The 22651-nt window shown below is 39.8% G+C and overlaps 3 non-coding genes across 3 annotated transcripts; 2 read left to right on the forward strand and 1 right to left on the reverse strand.

Annotated features, from left to right (window-relative positions):
- The first annotated feature begins 18387 nt into the window (after positions 1–18387).
- On the forward strand, positions 18388–18460 carry TRNAK-CUU. The gene has a single exon. It is a non-coding gene; the product is annotated as a tRNA-Lys (tRNA).
- A 1718-nt stretch (positions 18461–20178) lies between these two features.
- Positions 20179–20251, forward strand: TRNAK-CUU. The gene has a single exon. It is a non-coding gene; the product is annotated as a tRNA-Lys (tRNA).
- Positions 20252–21110: 859 nt separating this feature from the next.
- On the reverse strand, positions 21111–21183 carry TRNAV-CAC. Its single transcript has one exon. It is a non-coding gene; the product is annotated as a tRNA-Val (tRNA).
- Positions 21184–22651: the final 1468 nt, after the last annotated feature.

The following is a 22651-nucleotide window of genomic DNA, read 5'->3' on the forward strand; positions in this document are numbered from 1 at the left end:
AGTACCTTACATGTAGCCAATGTGAGTGTTGGGTTCAGACCGTGGCTGAAAACCACATTAAACCTGTTATTTTATCAATACTTTATTCATTCTTATCCTGGTTTCTAGGTAAATCAAGGTATATAACTTGATATTTCCTCATTAATTACTAAAATTTCCATATCTCTTATTAATTAATCAATCAGCTCTGAGCCCCTATCCAGTTTATATTTGTTCAATAAACTTTACAAACCTCTCTTCCCATAAGTTTTTGCTAACCTCTCTCTTTATAAAACCTCCTAATCTCCTAGTCTTAAATAAAGATCAACATTATACTGGCTATGTAATTTCTTAAGAATGTAACAAGCAGTAAAACAAAGAATAATTATCCACAATAGATCATCTATAAGATAGATCAGAAATAGTCACCTCTAACCATCACTGTAACGGCTAATTCTACCTCAATTGTAGAACCACAGTCCCATTTAGTCCTCTTAGGATATCAATGAAGGTCTCTTCTCAAGGATTCTCTAGTTTATTTGCAAGATAAGCATTAAAACAGTTCTCTCTAAAAAAAAAAAAGTTCTTAGTTCTTAATCTCTGTCCTTACAGTCTCTCTTTGGCCATCACAGTTAAAACACACTCATCTCAGGATTCTGTTGTTGTTCAGGCATGTCTGACTCTTTGTGATCCCATTTGGTATTTTCTTGGCAAAGAAACTGGATCAGTTTGCCATTTCCTTTTCCAGATTGTTTTATTACAGATGAGGAAACTGAAGCAAACAAAATTAAGTGACTTGCTCAGGGTCACATGGCTAGCAAGTGTCTAAGGACAGGTTTGAATTCAGAAAGATGAGTCTTCCTTGACTGCAGGCCTCAAACTCTATCCACTGGTTCACCTAGCTACTGTCTCAAGATTCTATCCCCTCTTAAAGATACAGCAACAGTATCCATCATCTCTGTGGAAGAATGGCCATTGAATCTTCTGTTTCACACAAAGATATCTTTCTTTTATTCTCACTGATTTCCCCTCTGATGACAAACATGCTGAGTCCTTTCCTAACCTAACAAACACTCTTGCCTACACCCTGATTACACCTTTACAATCAACCTAAGACTTTTTTTTTAAAAGGCAATTGGGGTTAAGTGATTTGCCCAGGGTCACACAGCTAGCATCAAGTGTTTAGTCGGAGGCTGGATTTGAACTCAGGGTCCTCCTGACTTTAGAGACGGTGCTCTATCCACTTCACCACCTAGCTGCCCAACATAAGACTTTCTGAAGAGCAGTTTTTATTCCATACTTCTACTTACTCATCTACTTACTCTTCAGCCCTTTGCAATCTGGATTCTTCCCCCATAACTATATAGAAACTGCTCATTAATCACTAAACCCAGTGATATTTTTTCTGCACCTTCCTTCCTTGAGTTCTCTAATATTTGATGCAGTTCACCATTATTATTTTTATTCTTCTTTTGGCTTTCAGTACACAGCACTCTTCCTGTTTTTCCTATTTTGCTGTGTATGCTCTATCTTCCTCCCCATGTGATTCCTTTTCTTTTCCCTAGCATGTAATGTAAATATTACCTAGTTCTGTTGTTAGCTCTCTTTCTACAATTTCTACAATATCTCCTTAGTAATGTCAACTATTCCCATGGTTCCAGCTACCATCTCTTTGTTAATGAATTGCAGATCTTAATCAGGACCTCTCTCCCAAGTTTCAAACTCAAATTTTAGTAGTCTATTGGGTATTTCTACCTAGTGATTCCGTTGATAACTCAAATTCAATATATTCCAAATTGATCTTACCATCTTCCCCTGCTGTATTTCCAAATGACACCACCTTTCTTCTAGCTACCCAGGCCTCAGATCTTGGTGTTACCTTTGATTCCACCATTTCCAGTGAGATCTTACTAAGGAAGAAAACTGTAGAATCTTAAAAAGGGTGCTTCTGAAGGAGGTAAGAGATGGTAAAGGAATTTGGAGCCTGGATCACAGAAGTTGGGAAATGACATGGAGATATATTACTAAACTAGACTGTAGAAAATCACAAAACTATGTTGACTAGGGCCACTAGAAATTTATGTAACATTCTTAACTGGGTCCCTTATAGCAAGGCAATCCTATATTTCCCTAGTCAAGTCACTGTCTCACTCACCACAGCAGATTTTCCAACCTTTTTTACCTCCTCAAAATTCCCATGACTTCCTTTTCCCCCACCCTCTGTGATGAGAATTTCGCCTAATATTTCACTGAAGAAAAAAAAGAGAGACTATTTGCTAAGAGCTCCCTCTTCTCCCCTCCTCATTCTCCAGTAGATTTCACCCTCCATCATCCCACTAATCTTCAATTCCCCCTCCCTCCATACTGGCTGCTTCCCTGCCACCTACAAATACAACCACCACCCTCCACCCTCAAAAAAAAAATTCACTTGATCCATTTATAGTATTATAGTGTTAGCTATAGTCCTACAACTCTCCTCCCTTTCATTGCCAAACTCCTCAAGAAAGGGATCAGCTGGTGCCTCTTCTTCCTTTCTTCTTCTTCTATTCTTAATTCTTCTCATTCTGGGTTCAGATTTCATCATTCAACCAAAACAGCTCTCTTCAAACTGATCCCTCAATTGCCAAATTTAATGGACTTTTCTGAGTCCTCGTTCTTCTTGACCTCTTTGCATCCTTTGACACTAGTAATTGCTCTCTTCTTGATATCCTTTTCTGCATTTCACTGACACTACTCTTTTCACCTCCTATGTGTAACAAAAGTGTCTCCCAAGGTTCGATCCTGGGCCTTCTCTTCTCCCTCAATATTATCTCACTTGGTTATCTCATCTTCCCCTCCCACCCCAACCTCTCCCTTCTTCCTAATTTCCCTATTATTGTTGAGGGTACTATCACCTGCCAATCAGCCAGGTTGAAACCTAAATTGGTTATCATCCTGAACTCCTCACTACAAAGCCATCCACTCAGTTGCCAAGTAAAGTTGATTCTATCTTTGCAACATCTCCCATCTATATTCCCCTTTTCTCTTCTGACACTGCCACCATCTCGATACAGCCCCTCATCAACTCATGTCTAGATGATTGTAGTAGCTTTGTGGTTGGTTTCCTTGCCTCAAATCTCTCACCATGCTTGTCTATCCTTTGGAGGAAGACTCAGCTACCAAAGTGATATTTCCAAAGTGCATATCTGACAATATCATCCTTCTATTTATTCAATTAACTCCCGTGGCTCCCTAATACCTCCAGGAGAAAATATGACATCCTCTGTTTGGCTTTTAAAGCCCATTATAACCTGGTCCTTCCTACCTTTCCAGTCTTCTTATATCATATTCCCCTACACATACTCTATGATCTAGTGACATTTGTCTCCTTGCTGTTTACAAGGCACTCCTCTCCCAAATCTATGCATTCTTACCACATGTCCCTTATGCCTGGAATGCTCTCCCTACTCACTTCCACCTTTTAGTTTCCCTGGATTCCTTCAAGTGTGGATGTTATAAGTGCCCAATCTGCAAGAAAAACCACTGAGGCAGAGCTCTGAGCCAATAGCACTTTATTAAAGGGTTCATGGTCCCCTCTAATGAAGTAGACCTCATATCTTCCTCATGACCTGAGATGCCCCTGGTTCCCAGGATCTTGTTTTATGGGGTTTGATACCTAAATATGCAAAAGAGGCATGATAAAATACAGAATGTCATTGGTTAATATACCTTGTTCTTGAGAGACAAAAATGACATAGCAGACACATGGGGGGGGTATGGGGGCCACGGGTTGGGTGAAGCATGGAGCATTTCCACCAAGTGGTTGTAAGATGGTCAGCTGCTCATGTTGAACAAGAGAGTGTCCCAGAGGCACAAAAATAAGTTAGGAGACTTTCTCAAGAATGAAGGAATCCCACCCATGCTGGGTTTAGACATGTAATTCAAGTAAAACAGGATGGAGATTTCTTTGTCAGCATTCTTGCTGTTGCTCAAGTGAGGGGCATAACTGATAAACAAGTAAGGAACATTATATTAAAATCTGAGGTCCATTTTAAAGGCCTACTATAAGAATCTAGCTTATCTTATTATCCCTATATGACTTATGTAAAATATCAAACTGATGAATAATGATTGGAATAGAATAAGAGTTCAAATGAATCATTTCTCACACAAGACTCAGCTAACATCCTATCTTTTGCAAAAAGTCTTTCCCAGTCATCTTAATCTTAGTGCCTTCCCTGTGAGATTATTTCCAGTTTATCCAGTACAGACATATCCTGGCCTCCCAGAACAGCCATTTAATTGAGTTCTGGTATTCATTTTGTCCACTCACAACTCTACGAAGTCAATGATAAATGACCTTAACTGATTGCCCAATAATTAACATACTCCTACTTATTCCCTCCCCAGCACAGTGATTCTGCTCTCCCAATTGCCATTGTTCAAATTCTGTTCTTGATTCCCTCAGTGACCATTCCCTTATTCCTATCCCTCTCAATGTATTCTCCAACCCCAATATCTTATTCTTCCACTGTGGACTCTGGAACGAACACTCCATAGCTAACAAACAAGCTTTCACCTCAAACTTTTGCCCCTTTTTTTCTCCTTCTATCATCTTGCAGGCAACAAAATCTAGATCCCTCCTGATGACCTAGCTTCCTAGCCACTCTTTCCAGCACGGGTTCCACTTTTGCTCATACTTGTCATTCACTCATCATAGTAGAGGAGTTACTACCTGCATCCCTTTTCCACTTCTGTGTTCTCCCTCTAACATCATCACTTAATTATCTCTCTTCCTTTGAGATTCATTCAGTCTATTTTAATCACCCAACAAGATTCTGTGCTGTTTAAATTTTAAGGCAGTCTCCTTCCTCAATGAATTCCAGGACTGGCTGAATTTTTCTTTCTCTTCCCCAACTCCTATCTTCACATTGGAGGACTTCGACATACCTATCAACAATCCTTCAAACATATTAACCTCAAAGTTCCTCAACTTAATCATTTCCCAGGACCTACTTCTCTATCCCACCACTACTATCATTCAAACACGTTCTGCTTCGGTGTTCATGAATGCTGAAGTTCCTTTTCTGATCACAGTCTCTTGTCATTCCTTCTCTTCTGCTTTGCAACTCTGAAATCTGATCTTCATCCTCACCATGATGTCCAATCCCTCAATTCTCAGTTGTTTCCCAGGCCATTACCCCTACACTGTCTACACTTTCTTTCCTTCCCCATCTCAATTCCTAGATAAATCAATTTACCTATACACTGTCTTCTTCTCTTGAATCTCTTGCCCTTTTATCCTATCAAAGATCTGAGCTTTGCAAGTCTCAGCCTTGGACTACCCTCACTATCTAGTACTTTTGCTCTTCTAATCTGCTAAATGACATGGAAAAAAATCATGAAATTGTTATTACTGGATCGACTATAATTCTATGTTACATAATCTTAACTGGGCCCTCACTGGAGCAGGGCAATCCTTTTATACCTTCTTAATTGACTCACTATGGCACTCCTTCCAAGGACTTTTCCAAACCATTTCATCTTTCCTCAGATTTCCTCAACCTCCACTCCCTCAGCTGAGAACTTTGCCCCACATTTCATTGAAAATATTGAGAGCGTTTCCTGAGAATTCCCTCTTTTCCCCCTCTATCTTAACCTACATCACTCATGCATTCTGCTATGATCTTGTTCTTCACCCATGTCTCACATAAAATGGTGGTCTTTTTCCTTACCAAGACAAACCCCTCTACATGACCAAGTGATACCCTTCCACCTCATTTTCTCCAACTTGTCCCTTTTATCATCCCCATTCATATTCCCCATTTACTTATCTTTAATTTTTCTTTGTCTACTGGTTGCTTTTCGGTTGTTTATAACACACTCTTTTCTCCCCCATTCTCAAAAACAAAACAAAACAACAACAACAAACAAAAACCCCAAACCCTTACTTAATCCATTTATCCCTGCTAGCTATCACCCAACTCCTGGAGGTTATCTACAATTGCTGTTTCCATTTTCTTTCCTCTCATTCTCTTAATTCTTTGTAGCCTGGCTTTCATTCCCTTCATTAACTGAAACTTCCATCTCCAAAGATTTGGATAATCTCTTAATTAGCAAACCTAATGGTCGTTTTTCAATCTTCATTCTTCTTGATGTCTCTGCAGTCAATGACATTGTCAATCACCTGCTTGATATTGTCTTCTCTCTAGGTTTGTTGGTTTTTTTATTTTAGTTTTGGCTTTGTTTTTTTGTTTGTTTGTTTGTTTGTTTTACCAGTACTCATTCTCTTCCTACCTGGTTGAGAGCTTCTCAGGCTTCTTTGCTGGACCTTCATCCAGGTCAGATTTGTTAATCATAGGTGTCTCCCAAGGCTCTGTCTTGGCCATCTTCTGTAAAATAGGAATAATACAGCACCAGCCTCACAGGGTTGCTGTAAGAATCAAATGAGATACTATTTGTAAAAGGTGCTTGGCATATAGTAGTTGCTATATAAATACTTATTCCTTTCCCTTCTTCACCCTGAAACCATTGCCCAACTTGTCATGACCACTGTTCAACACTCACCTTCTTTTCTTAACCCCTTCTACACAGGCTCTTAAGTACAAGTGAAATGTTCAGGGTTTTATTCATGAGAAGTGTTTATCTATAAATTTAAGAGAATATTTAAGGTGCACACATTTTCTGGCTATGAAGCACTTCTTTGATGATGGAAATAAATAGCTGCCTGTGGGTTAAGCAGATCATGATTGCAGTTAGGAACATTATGAATTAAATGGATAAAAGTTGCAATTAGGGGCAAGAAACTCATAAATATTCTATAGGTCAAGAATGATGTGTGGTGGACAAGCAGCTAACTCTATATTTGGTTGAATTTTCACACATCCTGCTATTTTGGCCACATCCTGAAGATTTCAGCAAACTTCCCCTTTAAGCAACTTTAGTCAATTTAAGTACATGTATTGTGTGTGTGTGTGTGTGTGTGTGTGTTATATATATATATATACATATATGTATATATATGTATATATATATATGTAATGTATTGAGAGACAGAGAGAGAAAGAGTTATGAACAAAACCATTTCAGGGATATATCTCCTGCTTCTTTTTGTTCATTGCAAGGTGCTATCACAAGGGGTTGGACTGATCATCCTGGCATCCTGGTACCTCTTTCCTCAGGATCATTGCCTCATAAGCAGGTGCTTTTGGGCTCCAAGTCACTGTCCTATACCTGTACATACTTTGTAAGCTGAGTATGGTCTTTTTCTAGAAGGAGTCCTGTTAATTCCTCTTGTGAAAACCCTAGACATGAACAATATTTCAGTTTTGTTTTAGAGATTTTTCTCAGAGTTCTTCTTCTGGATTGGGGCAAAATGATGCAGAGAGAGGGAAGGAAATCTCTGTAGTCAGGGCAGGCCCAGGATGAATCCAAGCCCCACTAGCATATTGTAAACAGCACTTCATGGGAAGGGGGTCATGAAAAATTTCAGTATTTTTCTGATCTTTCTGATTTACAAGGGTCCCTACTTTTATAACACACATAGACACACAGACACACACACACACACAGGAAGAGAGAGAGAGAAAGAGAGAGAGAGAAAGAGAGAGAGAGAGAGAGAGCCTCCTTTTCCTTCACACTCTCAATTTTGCAATTTTCCAATAATAAAATATCTTTCCTCAGTTGACTTCCAAGTTCATAACATGCTCTACTATGAAGTGTTAAGCAGGGGGCCTTGCCCTCAATTTCTCCATAGCTTCTTTGCTCAAGACACTATTTTATATACTGATGTGGGCTTTTTGTAGGAATTTTTTTTATCTTTTCTCAAAAAATACTTATTATAGGACTTAGAATAAGAAGACTTAGATTTGAATTCCCAGTACCTAAATGGCTAGGAATTCTGTAACCTTCTGGTCCTTCCTGTTTCTTTTTTTTTTTTTAATTTATATGCAGGGGAAATAATATTCGTGCTACCTAACCCAAAGACTTCAATTAGGATAAAATAAAATGTATATAAAGTGTTTTATATTGTAACAGGTTCAGCACTACCAAAAAAATGCTGCATAAATATGAGCTGTTATTTTATCAGATAAGATGGCTTGTACAACGTGATATTCCAGCTTCCCTAATGTGACCAGTGAGTGGGAAAGTATAAATGAAAAATGAGCATTTAAAAGAATAGCCTGAGAAGCTATGTCATTAGGAGCAAACCAAATCTCAGTGGCAGAAAAAGATGGAGAGAGCAAGAAAGGAAAAGGTTTAAGATGAAAGCTTGTCACCTGAGGAGCATGCATTCCAGAGATCACAGTGGGTGGGGTAGATAGCTTTAGAGTAGAATGTTGGGGAAGGGGGGAGATTGAATTGAGGGGGGTGGGATTAAAGGACTGGTCAGTGAGGGACCACAAACAGAGTCATAAACAACAGTAGCTGAGGGATCAGAATCACTGGGAGGGAGAGGTCATGATAAGGTGCAAGTATGTTAATCATTGAGGAATATGCTCAAGTTGTTTATTACTCTCCATAAGCATTTGGCCTAGGGATAGAATTGACTCAGGGGTCTAGGAAGCTGTGTGTTGGGGGTCTGGAGGGAAGGAAGTGAAAGAAAGTGAAAGAAACATGGAATCCTAAGTGGCCAGAGAGGGTCCCTGGAACATGATGAAATTCCTGCTTGAGGCAGGTGAGGCAACTTCTGTTGCATATGATGTCTCTTAGGTTAAGAAATGTCCTATTCTCTAGGACTGGGGAAACACTAAATATTCAAGGCTCTGGCTTTTCTTCGCCAGGCAGTAAAATTTTCTCTGTAGCATGATGCGTAATATATGTGTCCACCACAAACAGGACTCCCATCACCAGATAGAAAAAGCCCTGGAACCAAATTAGAGATAATAGGTACAGAAGAGATCTCAGATTAGATAAGATTTTACCCCAATTGGCTAAAGACTCCTGAAGATAGGAACATTTTAAAAATAAGAAGCAGAGTGGAGAGCTGGAATGCTAGTGGCTATTTAGTAGTCACCTATATGATTTAGGTTTTGGAGACAGCAAGAAAAAATCTGTACTTAAGGGGCAAAAAAGTTTCCTCCCCACTGTCTTTTTCAGAATTTCCTTTAATAAGACATAGAGACTTTTATTCCACAATGGAGTCAATGCTATATAATACAGTTGAAGTCACTCCTGGGAGAGATAATACTGTTAATTCAGTCAGATGAAAACGATTGCTAGATCCCTGCCCCTCTCCCCAACTTTTTTTTTTTTAAGCAAATTTGTAATAGTGTAACACGGCATGACAAAGGGCATTGGTTACTTTAGGATATCCAAGTAAATAAATGGAGTTACTCTGTGTTGTGTTTTGTGGTCAAATCTATTAGAAACAAGATTTTGGAAGACAAAGTTAGAAAATAAAAAACAAAAATTCAAACAGCTGTTTGGAAGACAATTGTCTGACAGGACCCTTCTCTCTCAGAGAGTGTCCCAGTTTGACACAAGGAGTCTGTATCTTACTTATTTTTGTGGAAGTCTTTATGAGAAGCCCTAGAAATTATCTTGTACTCTAAAATGTGCATTAAGTTACAACTTAGGAACAGAGTGTTCATTAACAAAAAAAAAATAAAAGAGATCAAAGTTACATTTGATAATGGTAAATCATAACAGTCAGAATCTCATAGGTTCAAGGACTTCCAGGACAAGATAAAGGCATAGTCAAGCAATAGTAGTTTTATAAGAATAAACAAAATTCAGTCATAGGTATATAAAAGATTAGTGGCTACAGTTGTCTTACAGTGTATTCTAGAATTTGCACAGAATCTATTTTGTTTTGATTACCAACCAGGAGCTTATAAATGTAGAGGAGTAGTAAAACTTAACCTCAACTTTATGCATTAAGGCATGTAGAATTAATTTAATTTTTTAATACAATTTTAATTTTTATTAGTGTATTAATCACGAATAAATTTCTTTATAAATTTGAAACTCTACTATTTTGTTCCATCAGGGAAAGAAGAAAATTGAAGGGAGCATCTAAGACAGGCTTCCTTACTTTATAACTACACCAGGACCTAACCTTGATTAGCACTACAATGAATAGCTTCTTCCAATTGTATCCCAACTCTGCTTCCTACCACCTGTATGATTTTGGATAGCTCATTATACCATAGATGGAAAATAGTACTGGATTTAATGTCAAGTGTATGTATTTAAATCATACTTCTTTTGCTTGTGAACTTGGACAAGGCTATACAAGCCTCATTTTCCTCATTTGAGGAAGGATAAAATGAAGGGGGATGGATTAGCCACATGTCAAATATGTCTGCCATGTCTGCCATGCTTACTACACTCTGTGGTATTTAAAAATTTGAGAGACATGATTTTATTAACAATGCCAGAATTTCAATAAAGGGATGGTCATTTGGCCATCTCTGTCTTGGACCAAAGACAATTATGACAGCAGGCTCATGGTTTATAGACCCATTGGAAAAGAGGTGTTCCCATGGGTGGCAATCAACTCTGACTGGTTAATAATTAATGAGAGAATGACTATTACAATGAGGTGCTAGACCTGAACTTTGATTATGTCCTTTACTCCCAAGTTACACACACACACACACACACACACACACACACCCCATTTAGGCAATCTATTCAAAGAATTTATCCCCATCCAAACCTGAGTAGAGCATAATGACTTCCTCACCTGGATGGGGTCTGTATAGAGGAGGAGAGATTGAAGTCTTGAAATAACAATAAAAGGGGGAAATGTGAATCTCCCCAAATCATTGGTTATTAATAATAATTTCTCTCAACTACCAAATGTAGTTCAAAGTAACTTAAAATATAAATTGGGAAATATTTAACAAAATAAGTAAAAATACAATAAAATATGGATAACATCTCATTTTAAAACTGAGGGTATACAGCCTACAGGGATCTTATCTATGGTTCAGTGGCCTCCATTGCTATTTGTGTTTGATACCACTGGGTTAGAAAATCTTTAAGATCCAACCCTACTCTGGGGCCTGTGGTCTATTTTTTAAATGGCCCTGAGTATGGATGGAGAGTAATAAAGAAGAGAAGGACAGAGACAGAAAGGGCTGTAAGATGGTCCTTCATTTGTTCATTTCATGAGACTGAGTTTCTGCTACCTTGTAGCCTCACTCATAAACCATGTCCTTTATTCATAGCATGAACGACTCAGGGGAAATGAGATTTTTTTTTATTTCGGTTACCAACAATTTGTTAATGCTTTGGTATTGTCATTACTGCTGCGACTCAGTGGTAAGATATGCAGAAAAGAAAAGCAGATTTTGGAAATGAACTAGTAAGTTATTAAGTATCTGAGGCTGGGTTTAAACTCAGGTGTTCCCAATTCCAGGTTAAGTGCCACCTAACTGTCTAATTATGCAAGGCTAACATTAGTTCCCTTTTTCACAAGGTTACTAAAGTGATAAATCAAGGGAAGTGTAGACAGAGTTTAACTACATTTTCACAAAACGTTTAACAGGGTTTGTCCTTCTCTCTTGTGGAGAAGGTGTACAGAGGAGGTACAACTAAGTTAGGGGTTCTTAACCTGCATCTGTGGATAGATTTCAGGAAGTCTGTGAACTTGGATAGGAAGAATACTTTGATAATTGCATTTCAACATAATTCATTTCCTTTGCAATCCCATGTATTTTATTTTACATCTTTAAAAACATTATTCTGAGAGAGACCTATAGACCACTAGATTGCCAAAGGTGCCCATCATAATAATAATTAAAAGAGTTAAGAACTACTATTAGATGGATTCAAAATTGGTTGAATAACTGGTCCAAAAAGTAGTCACTAATGGTTCCATTTTGACTTGGAAGGTCTCCATTGGAATTCCTCAAGTATCTGTAGTTGGCCCTGTACTTATTAACATTTTGGTTAATGATTTAGATAAAGGGATATATGGCGTGCTTTACATATGACACCATGCTGGGAAGGATAAGTGAACCACCAGATGACAGTAAGTTTTCAAAAAGATCTTAACAGGTTTTTTTCCCAATAAGTTATTATTGATGTCTTTTGTTTTTTTACATCACCATGTTTTCCCCTGGTATCCCTTTCCCAGCCCCTCTGAAAGAGCCATCATATAATGAAGAACATTTTTAAAGACAAAAAGAGGAAAAAATCATTACAACTGTTCAACACATCAGCTTATAATGCCAGCATGTAAAAGACACTGAGGTCCTTTCTGGGGCTGAACTGCCAAGCATTCAAATTCTACTGTAGACAGCACAACTCCAGTGGGCTGGCCACTTTGTTCAAATGCCAAATCTACATTTTCCCTAACAACCGTTTTACAGAGAACTCACACAAAGCAAATGCTCATATGGAGGTCAAAAGAAAGAATACAACAACATTTTCAAGGTCTCTCCAAAGAACTTTGGAATTGATTGTGAAATGTGGGAGACACAGGACTGCCCAGCATGGCATACCCATACCAAAAAAGGTGCTCTGCTCCATGAACAAAGCAGAATTGCAGTAACTAAAAAGAAACATGAGATGAGCAAATGTAGAGATATTTCCACTTCGAATGTTCATATGGACTATTTGTGCCCCACCTGTGGTAGATTCTTCCGAGCTTGCATTGGTCACTTGCATTCAGACACACTGTACCTTGACCCCAACATATGATGTCATTTTGATCCTCTTTGAACACAGAGGACAACAATCATTAAGTAACTTTTATGTGCCAGCCACTCTACTAAGCACTAATGATACAAAGAAAGGTTAAAAAAAAAAACAGTCCTTGCTTTCTAGTTTTAATAGTTTTTCCCCAATTACGTGTAAAAAAACATTTTTTAACATTCATTTTTTAAAATTCTGAGTTCCAAATTCTCTCACTCCCTTCCTCCTCTCCTTCCATCACTGAGAAGGTAAACAAATTTGATATAGGTTATAAATGTGCAGTCATACAAAAAGATATTTTCATGTCAGACATGTTGTAAAAGAAAATGCAGGCAAAAAATAAAACTAAGAAAAATAGGGTGAATGGCCAAAGGATATGAACAGGCGGTTTCCCATGAAGAAATCATAACGATTTACACTTATATTAAAAAGTGCTCTAAATCATTATTGGTTAGAGAAATGCAAGTTAAAACAACCTTGAAATAGCATATTACACCTATCAGACTGGCTAAATGATTGAAGGGGAAAGTGAAAAAACGTTAGAGAGAATGTACAAAAATTGGGACACTAATTCACTGTTGATGGAATTGTGATCTGATCTAACCATTCTGGAGAGCCAATTTGGAATTGTGCCCAAAGAGTTAATAAACTACCTATACCCTTTGACCCAGAAATACTACTGCTAGGAAAAATAAAGATAGCTACAAAAAAACAAAACAAAAAAAAAAACTTTCTTCAATCTGCATGCAGACTCCAACAGGTTTTTCTCTGGAGGTGGATAGCATTTTTCATCTTAAGTCCTTCAGAATTGTCTTGGATCATTGTATTGCCGAGAATAGCTAAGTCATTTACAGGTGAACATCATACAATATTGCTATTACTGTATACACTCTTCTCCTGGTTTTACTCACTTGACTTTGCATTAGTTCATGTAAGTCTTTGCAGGTTTTTCTGAATGCATCCTGTTCATCATTTCTTATAGCACAATAGTATTCTATCACAATTATATACCATAATTTATTCAGCCATTCCCCAATCAATGGGCATCCCCTCAATTTCCAATTCACTGCCACCACAAAAAGAGCTGCTATAATATTTTTGTACATATAGGTCCTTTTTTGGGTTCTCTTTTTAAAATTTCTATGGGACACAGACTTAGTAATGGTATTACTGGGTCAAAGGGTATGCAGTTTTAGAGCCCTGTGAGCATAGTTCCCCCACCTTAAAGAATTAACTAGAAGTTATATGAACTTTCTAACCTTAAGTCAGATAGAGACTTTGGACAGAGAGCTGGCCCCCATTTAGGGTTATTAAGGCTGATTATTGGTGTGTGTTCAAAGATATTAGATGCTAATTGACCTCTAAAATTACAACAGGAGGGTAACTTTGCATTAGTACAGGAAGAGTATTCAACAAGAATACAAGACTTTGCTTGGGTCAATCCAGCCCACCTTGTCTCCATACAGGTGTTCTGGACCAGGTGTAATGTGACTCTTGTGTCTTTAGAACAACTTTCAAGGCTGAAGGGTCCTGACTCCACAAGTTTAAACCTCTTATTTGAGATATTCATTAACCTGCTTCAGAAAGGTGCATAAGTGTCACCCAGGGTCACCAGGAAGCTGCACAAATGGAGAAATGGCTTGAGACTTAGCCTCCTGAGCCAATGAAGTCTTAGGGATAGCTTCACTGCATTTTAGCGGGGAAAAACAGCCCAATCTACCTGAAGAGATGGAACCCTGCTAAATATAGATCCAATCACAGATGTGAAACTGCAAGTTACTTATTCATGATTTGTAAAGGAGTATGAAGAAGCATTTACACTTTCTTGTTTAGGAGATAGGAAGTTCCTGCATCAATCTGATGAAAGTATAAGGTTACTAACTACTAGCTGGCTAAAGGATCAACCTTGTGGCCTTTAAAAGCCAGCCAGAAACATTCTCTGAGATGTTAATACAGCTATTAGGAGCCAGTTCTTAGGAGTTGGGGGAAGGGGAGAGGAAGTATTTTTCCTCAATGCTCCCATGATAGCATTCAATAGAGTGGAGTCAAGGGAGTAAATGAGAAGGATTGAGAAAGAGTTTTAGCTTCAATTCAAATTAAGTACATCCAGAGAGAGGAGTAGATCCAAGAAGCCCACCTGAGTGACTTGTCCAGCAAAGATATCACACCAAAAAAGGGAGAAACATGAAGAAAGCAGAAGAGAAAGTTCATTGGAGTCCTGCAGAATCAGAGTCATTAGTTATCTAGGTCACATGTCTCCTGTGCATGTGGCTCTATGAATGCTACAGTGCCCTACATGTGTACACATTCTTCCTAATGATGTGTGCTTTTGTGGGAAAGTATACACTGCAGATTTATGGGGAAATGTTTTTATATTAATGCTTATGATATGTTGTTTCCAAATTATCAATCACCATTTGAAAGATTGCACCAAAGCACCCTGAGCTATTGTACCCCTTGCTCTAACACTCCTGGGTTGGATATCCAAAGAGTAGCTGCTGTCTCTGGTTTTAGGGTTATTTCTAGAGCTATGCTCTTAAAATGGTGATAGTGCAAAAATTTTCTACCAGATTCGCTAGGCTTCTCATTAACTCAGTACTTCAAGGAAGGGTGAGAGGAAGAAAAAAAAGGCCCACGTGTTGTCTAAGTATTGAGATGTGGCTGAAAAGGAGTCTGAAGAATGTGACTTCCTACAGAGATTGGTTTTTTGGTTCTGAGGGGGAAGTACCTATAAATACAGACCAGTTTCAGCTCAGAGTACCTGGAGAAAAAAACTAAATATGTGTGTATGTGTGTGTGCATATATGTCTATGTATGTACATATATGTGTGTATGTATAATATGATAGATGACAGATAGATATTCGTTAACCTGCTCCAAGAATATGATGTGAAACAGGACAGCAATTTTCATCTTTGAAGAATGAGGCTTCTGTCTCTGCTGCTTTTTTGTGCTTAGGTTTGGTAACATAGTGGTTACGATATTTGTAGTGAAGTAGAAAAACCAGACTAGCTTTATCTAGTACCTCCTGTTTCCCAAGACTGCAATCTATCCCAGAGTAGTCCTCAGCTACAAGGAAAGTTTCCTCATGGTCACGCCAAAACATTCTGCCCTTTGGTTCTCCTGGTACTAAAAGAGTTCTGAGAAAGATTGAGATTATCGGATAAGAGAAGGAAAGAAATACCAAATAAGACTGGAAAAAACAAGTGGCAGAACACTTACTTAGCTTGTTCATGACGCTCAGAAACACACATCCTGCAATACATGTGCCTATCACATAGATTCTACTGTTTACAACCTGGAGATACCAGCTTTTTGGCAACTGTTATCCCCAAAAGATATCCCCCAAAGCATTTTCCCTGCTTTTTGGGGATGAAGATGATTTCACAAAACAAAAAAATATATAAATCTGTCAAAATCTCCCAAGGTCTTTGCTATTGACTTCAGGTGGTTTTTCTTCTTTCCCTTATGATAGCCTGCTCCCTTCTCCACCTAGGGCCTTTCCAGAGAATCATGGGATTCAATAGAAGCCTCTTTCTCGGTTGTGTCCTTTGAGACTCAGGTCCTGCCTTAACCAGAGCTGGGGGGAGGGGAGCAAGTGAAGTCAGAGTAAGGGAAGGATGGAGAGAGTATGTTTGGGAAGGTGCAGTTGAGAAGGAAATGGAAGAAGACATCTTCTCTTGATTTCCAGGATATTTGTCAGTTTCTCACTCTGTTTATTTCATTTCCCACTCCACCTTCCTCCCAAAAAAGTGGATGTTTTCCTCTGTCAACAGAGCACAGTCAGTTTCCTGAGACTGAGATGATTCTGTTTTGAGGGGAGAGGAGGAATGGAGACAGGGTTTCATTGTGGAGAAGCTGATGGACATTTGACTGTGAGTGAAAAAAGGAAAGATGGAAGGGAGAGAGAAGGGGAGCATTAATGCAAGTGGCATCAAGTGTCTGCTTAAAGGTAACATTTCTTTTTTTATGTATTTCATTTATTTATTTGTTTTACTTTTTTATTTTATTAATTTATTTTGATTTATCAATAATCACTTCCATATGCTTTTGAGTTTAAAATTTTTCTCCCCCTTCCTCCCCACCACCCTCCCCAAGATGGCGCACAATCTGATATAGGCTATACAATTACATTCATATGAAACATATTTTCACATTAGTGATGTTGTAAGTAAAAATTAAAACCAATAGGAGGAACCATCAGAAAGAGAAAACAAAACTCAATGGAAGAGAAAAAAAATAGCAATTCATCTTCCATAGTTCTTTCTTTGGATGTGGATAGCATTTTCCATCACAAGGCCTCTGGAGATGTCATAGATCCTTGTATTGCCAGGAAGGGTTAAGTTTATCAATATTAGTCATCGCACAACGTGGCTGTTATTGTGTACAATGTTCTCTTGGTTCTGCTCACTTCACTCAGCATCAGACCATACAAGTCTTTCCAGGTTTTTCTGAAGTCAGCCTATTCATCATTTCTTATAGCACTATAGTATTCCATCACATTCATATACCACAACCTGCTCAGCCATTCCCCAATTGATGGGCATCCTCTCAATTTCCAATTCTTTGCCACCACAAAAAGAGCTGCTATGAATATTTTTGTACATGTGGGTCCTTTTCCCATTTGTGTGATCTCTTTGGGATATAGCCCTAGAAGTGCTATTGCTGGGTCAAAGGGTATGCACATTTTTATAGCCCTTTGGGCATAGTTCCAAATTGCTCTCCAAAATGGTTGGATCATTTCACAACTCCACCAACAATGCATTAGTATTCCAATTTCCCCACATCTTCTCCAACATATAAAAGATAACATTTCTTAAGATAGTCCCATGTTTCAATAGCTAACCCCCAGAACTTGAAAGCCAATGGTCCTAGTTCTCACTGGAACCATTTAGGTATCATTTCTACCATAATCATGTTCTCTATGTGCTAGCTTTCTGGATTCCTGTTATGGTCCAATGTGACAGTCTCTCCTACTTACCTTTTCAACCACTGTTGGTCAGTGGCTGAAGAGAAAAAACTCCAGTGGTGAGCATTACTGAGCCTGGGAACAACAGAAATGGAGCTTGTGTGAGCAATTACCTTTATCTTTAAGGGCAGTTTCAATTAAATTGTTTGCATTTTTATCAAAATAGTAAGCTGTGTTTAAAGCCAGTGGCCATGATTTCACATCCTGACTTTGATGAGCACTGCCTTTGTGACCTTGGGCAAGTCATTTCCAGAGCCTCAGTTTCCTGGCATCCAGCATTAATTTTCCTTCAGATTGACATTATTATTTCTTCCAGGACACCAGAAGAAATAACTACATGGTCTTTATTCTGTCAGTTCAGTCAGCAGAGCATGAGACTCTTAATCTCAGGGTCGTGGGTTCGAGCCCCATGTTGGACATGCAGTTCCCCTCCCCCCCATTTTCTTTGAAGAAACAAAATAGTCACTCAACATGCTCAATCATTTTCTCAGACACTGTCGCTGAGGTTGGGGGGGTGGAGAGAGAGAGAGGGACAGAAAGAGACAGACAGGGATAGAGACACATACATACAGAGAGACAGAAAGAGAGAAGACAGACAGACACAGGGACAGACACACACATACAGAGAAAGAGAAGACACAGAGAGAGAGAGACTGAGAGACAATCTGAGGGACTTCACAGAGGACTTGGCACCTGAGCGGGCCTTAGAAAGAACAAAAGGATTCTAAGAAGGACAATCTACTAGAGACTGTATTCCAGGAATACGGGGTTTAAGGTGGGGGAGGTGAGGGAAAGAAAGAGTTCACATGGTTGCCTGGCTAGCTCAGTCGGTAGAGCATGAGACTCTTAATCTCAGGGTCGTGGGTTCGAGCTCCACGTTGGGGGGGCTTTTTCATTGGTTTACCCTATTTTCTTTGGACCTGACAGGTTTCAGTCAATTCAACAAACCTTTAAGTGCCTATCCAGACAACTGACAAGTCCTGTCTGACAACTGAACTCATTCGTTCCTTCTTTCCTTCCTTCCCTCCTGTCCCTCCATCCTCTGTGTAAAGTAATGAGACTTGATGGCCTGTAAGATACCTTCTATGTGGCTATAGGAATCAACATGAGGAACATGGCAACCGGCATTAATTTTCCTTCAGGTTGGTATTTACTTAGTTTCTTCAGCAGTGTTCCCTCCCTAGCTCATTTAGGATAGTATGACACTTCATTCATTACAGGTTCCTAGCACCCCACTCAGGATGCTGGTCAATCAAATCACTTCTACAGTTCTTCCATGTTTCCTATGTCAAAGCATCACAGGTAGATTTTCATTGTTTTCTACCAGGAAGAAAAGAAAATTCTCTGTTCTTGAAGAGTTTCTATGCTATTGGGATTTCCCATGAAGGGGGTGGAGATTCAGTCTGTAAATCCAAGGGAATTTGAAGATAAACAGAACACTAATAACTGATTCTGAAAGGCAAGGATGGGGGGAGGGGGATTTGGCAGCTCCAGAAGCAAAAGGAGTAGGGAAGAGGGCAGTGAAAGAAGATTATCTGGTGCAGTCCAACATGCCAGTATGTGTACTGGTGGGAGGGTGGGGTGCTCATCATGGAAGAAGAGCTGAACCCCTTTGGTGACTGGGGGTCTAGAGTCAGCAGGAGATCTGGGCTGGGATCTCAACTTGGAAGCTCAGTTCAACTTGGAAGCCCCTCTGGGGATTGGTGCCCTGATGAAATCCCTAAATCATCTGAGCTTAGTTATAGCTCTGCAGAAACTGTAGTGTTCTTGTCCAGGGACCAAGGAGCTGATTTATTGCTGAAGGAACTGAATTACATCAGTCTTGAGTTTGCTGATCTAAAGGAACTCATGAGACAAAAGGATCTTGCAGATTAATGAAAGGGTAGTTTGGAGAAGCAAACAAATGAGCTGGAGGTGTTGCTTTTATTTTGTGTCCAAAGTCATCAAGAAACATAATCTCAAGGAAGAGTTGATCCACATGTTCTCCCAAAACTTGCCTGCTGCCGGGAACACATTACCTCTTCGATTGCCTTCTTCCGAACACTTTGGGCTTTTGTGGGCAGGAGCCAGATCCTAAGTGAAGCTTTCCTGACCCTCTACACCAACCCACCCGACCCTTTTGCATTTCCTGACTTGTATATAGGTTGAATCTTCGTCACCTCGTCTGACTGCTTTACCAAAACCAATCACCTTCCATGCGCCTACTCACCTACTGCAGAAGACCGATAGAGCAGACTAGGTTCACTATACATTAATGCTGTCTTTGGGCAAACTTGTTGGGATGGCAATCATAGTTAATATGGGGGAGGGGGAGCCCAAAGTGCAGTTTTGGGGGGGGGGGTCGGGGGCACAAAAGACAGTGTTTACAATAGACTGAGAAGTGGAGACCTGTCTTTTCCCGGCCTCTCTACCCCTCAATATTCTTTGCCTGTTCCCTCTTAACTTTTCACTACTCAGCCTTCTTGTGGCACAGAGTAGAAAGTAAGTGAAAATCTGATGAGAAAGAGAGAAAACGCAAATGGTTGTGTTTCACTTTCTGGAGCATAAGCCCGAACAATATTATTTCTTCTGGGACGTTAAGGGAAACTAACTTTTCGGTTTTCGCCCGGCTAGCTCAGTCGGTAGAGCATGAGACTCTTAATCTCAGGGTCGTGGGTTCGAGCCCCACGTTGGGCGGGCTTTTTCATTGGTTTACCCTATTTTCTTTGGACCTGACTGGTCTCAGTCAGTTCAACAAACCTTTATTAAGGACCTACCCAGAAAACTGACGGTTCCGTTTGGGCAACATAGCTTTCTTCCTCCCTTCTTCACTCCCTCCCTTCACTCCTTCCCTCCTTTCCAGTGTGTTGCAAGATAACGCTGCTGCCTGTGACCAAATCGTTCCTGGTGAGACCAGGGACATATTTCCACCGTAAATACCATAAAAAAAACCACTGTCTCCGCTTTTTCTCTGCAGCTTCCAGGAGCAGAATTGGAGTTGAAATTAGGAATTTTGGTCTGGGGCTACTACCAACAACCACACCTGGGCCAAGCGTCAGGGAGGGACGAGAAATTCGTACTAGCATTGTATTTTTTTTCATCCTTTTAACCTTGTAAACACCGCTAGGCAACCGAAACATCTCATCTAGAATGGAATGGTCCTCTTCAGGGGTTTTTGTTCCTGGGTCACTGAGCCCGAAGAAGGGTGGTGCATCCCTCTACTACCAGGTCTGGCAGGGAAGAAAGACTATTAATACGTTAATGTGGAAGCAGATCTTTTGGCCTTCCCACAGCCCCAGGACACATATAACTGATGAGGGTGCACACCTACTACTTCTCACTCTAAGATATCTCGAGAACCCCGGTGTGCGTGTCCTGGGAGTTGCTGAACTCGAGGAAAACACAGTAGTATTACACAGAACAGCATGAGCTAATTACCAGGCAGGTGACATAAAGAATTTCCTGTGTGGTTTGTTGTCGTTTCCCTAACATTTGATTTCCGACAAGTGTGTCTGAAAGGTAAAGTGGTCCTGGCAAAATCAGAACACTAGACCCGTGTTTCCGCCCGGTTTCGAACCGAGGACCTTTCGCGTGTGAGGCGAACGTGATAACCACTACACTACGGAAACTGCCTCTGAAGCAGGTCTTTAGTTCTTCATACCTGAAATTTGTCGCGCGGTTTCATTTTGGTTTTGGTGATATTTACCAGGCTATAGCATTTTTCTTTGGGATTCTAAGTTCATCCTGGACCCTGCGCCTGAATTGCGGCTCACACAAACCATCTGACGTTTCTCCCTTCCACCTCTTCACGCCAGTCCGGGCAGCTAGTTCTTCCCTAGAAGCTTCCTACTCAGCCAATTTCGAGCATACGTTTATTTCTCAGACCACTGCTCGCTCCTTCACGTGTACATCCCATCACTGATATTCACAGAAGGACTCTGGATGAAAGTTCCTAGCTAGGGCCTATATCAGTTCAATACTTATACATGCTACCTAGACCTATCATCCAGGAGAACTGAGTAATGCAGCCTGCTGATAGGTATTTCCCTGGTGTGGAAGGCAAGGTCGCTGGTTCCTAATTCATCAACAATATTCTCTCCCTCCTCCCATCTGAAATCTGGAAATTTTGTCTTACAACATATGTAAGAAATGATTGAAAAATTGCAGTCGTAATTAATTCCCAGCCCCAAATGGATAGTCATATGTTATGAGAAGATAAATTTTCAAACAAGGAAACACAAACTGTTTGCCCCAAAATCAGTCACTAGTGTTTATTAAGCTCCTATTGTGTCCTATGCACAGTGCTAGACATTGGGGGAGATAAAATGAGGTAAAAGACAATCCCTGCCCTCAAGGACTTCACAGGGATTCAAGTAAGTGTATATTTGTGTGTGCATGCACACATATATACATACATACATATGCATGTGTGTACAAACAAGCTATGTACAGGCTAACTAAGAAATAATTAGAAGAGAGAAGTCACTAGAATTAAGAGGGGTTGAGAAAGGCTTCTTGTAGAAGATGAGATTTTAGTTGGGAGTTAGAGAAGCCGGTAGGCTGAGATGAGGATAGAAAGCATTCCAGGCAGGGGGCACAGAGAAAATTCTTCAAGCTGAGAGATGGAGTGTCTTGTTTGTGGAAGGCCAGTGTTACTAGATGAAAGAAAATGTGACAAGGAGGATGGTGGAAGAAGACTGGAAAGGTGGAAGAGGAAAAGAAATACATTTTGAATGGCTTTAAATACCAAATAGAGCATTTTGTATTGATTCTGAATGTGCTAAGCAGCCACTAGAGTCTATTGAGGAGAACCTGAGCTTCAAGAAAATCCCTTTTGTGGCTGAATGAAAAATGAATTGGAGAGGGGAGAGACTTGAGGCGAGCCTACTCACCAGCAGGCTATTTCAATAGTACAAGCATGAGGTGACAAGGGCCTGCATCACAGTGGTGGCAATGTCAGAGGGGTGAAGGGTGTGTATTTGAGAGGTGTTACAAAGGTGAAATCTACAGACCTTAGCAACAGATTGAACATGAGGGATGAGAAATAGCGGGTTCAGGATGACTCCTAAATTGTGATTCTGAGAGACTGAAAGGAAG

Source organism: Vombatus ursinus, unplaced genomic scaffold (assembly GCF_900497805.2).
Source record: "Vombatus ursinus unplaced genomic scaffold, bare-nosed wombat genome assembly UNPS02014768.1, whole genome shotgun sequence".
Classification (NCBI taxonomy): domain Eukaryota; kingdom Metazoa; phylum Chordata; class Mammalia; order Diprotodontia; family Vombatidae; genus Vombatus; species Vombatus ursinus.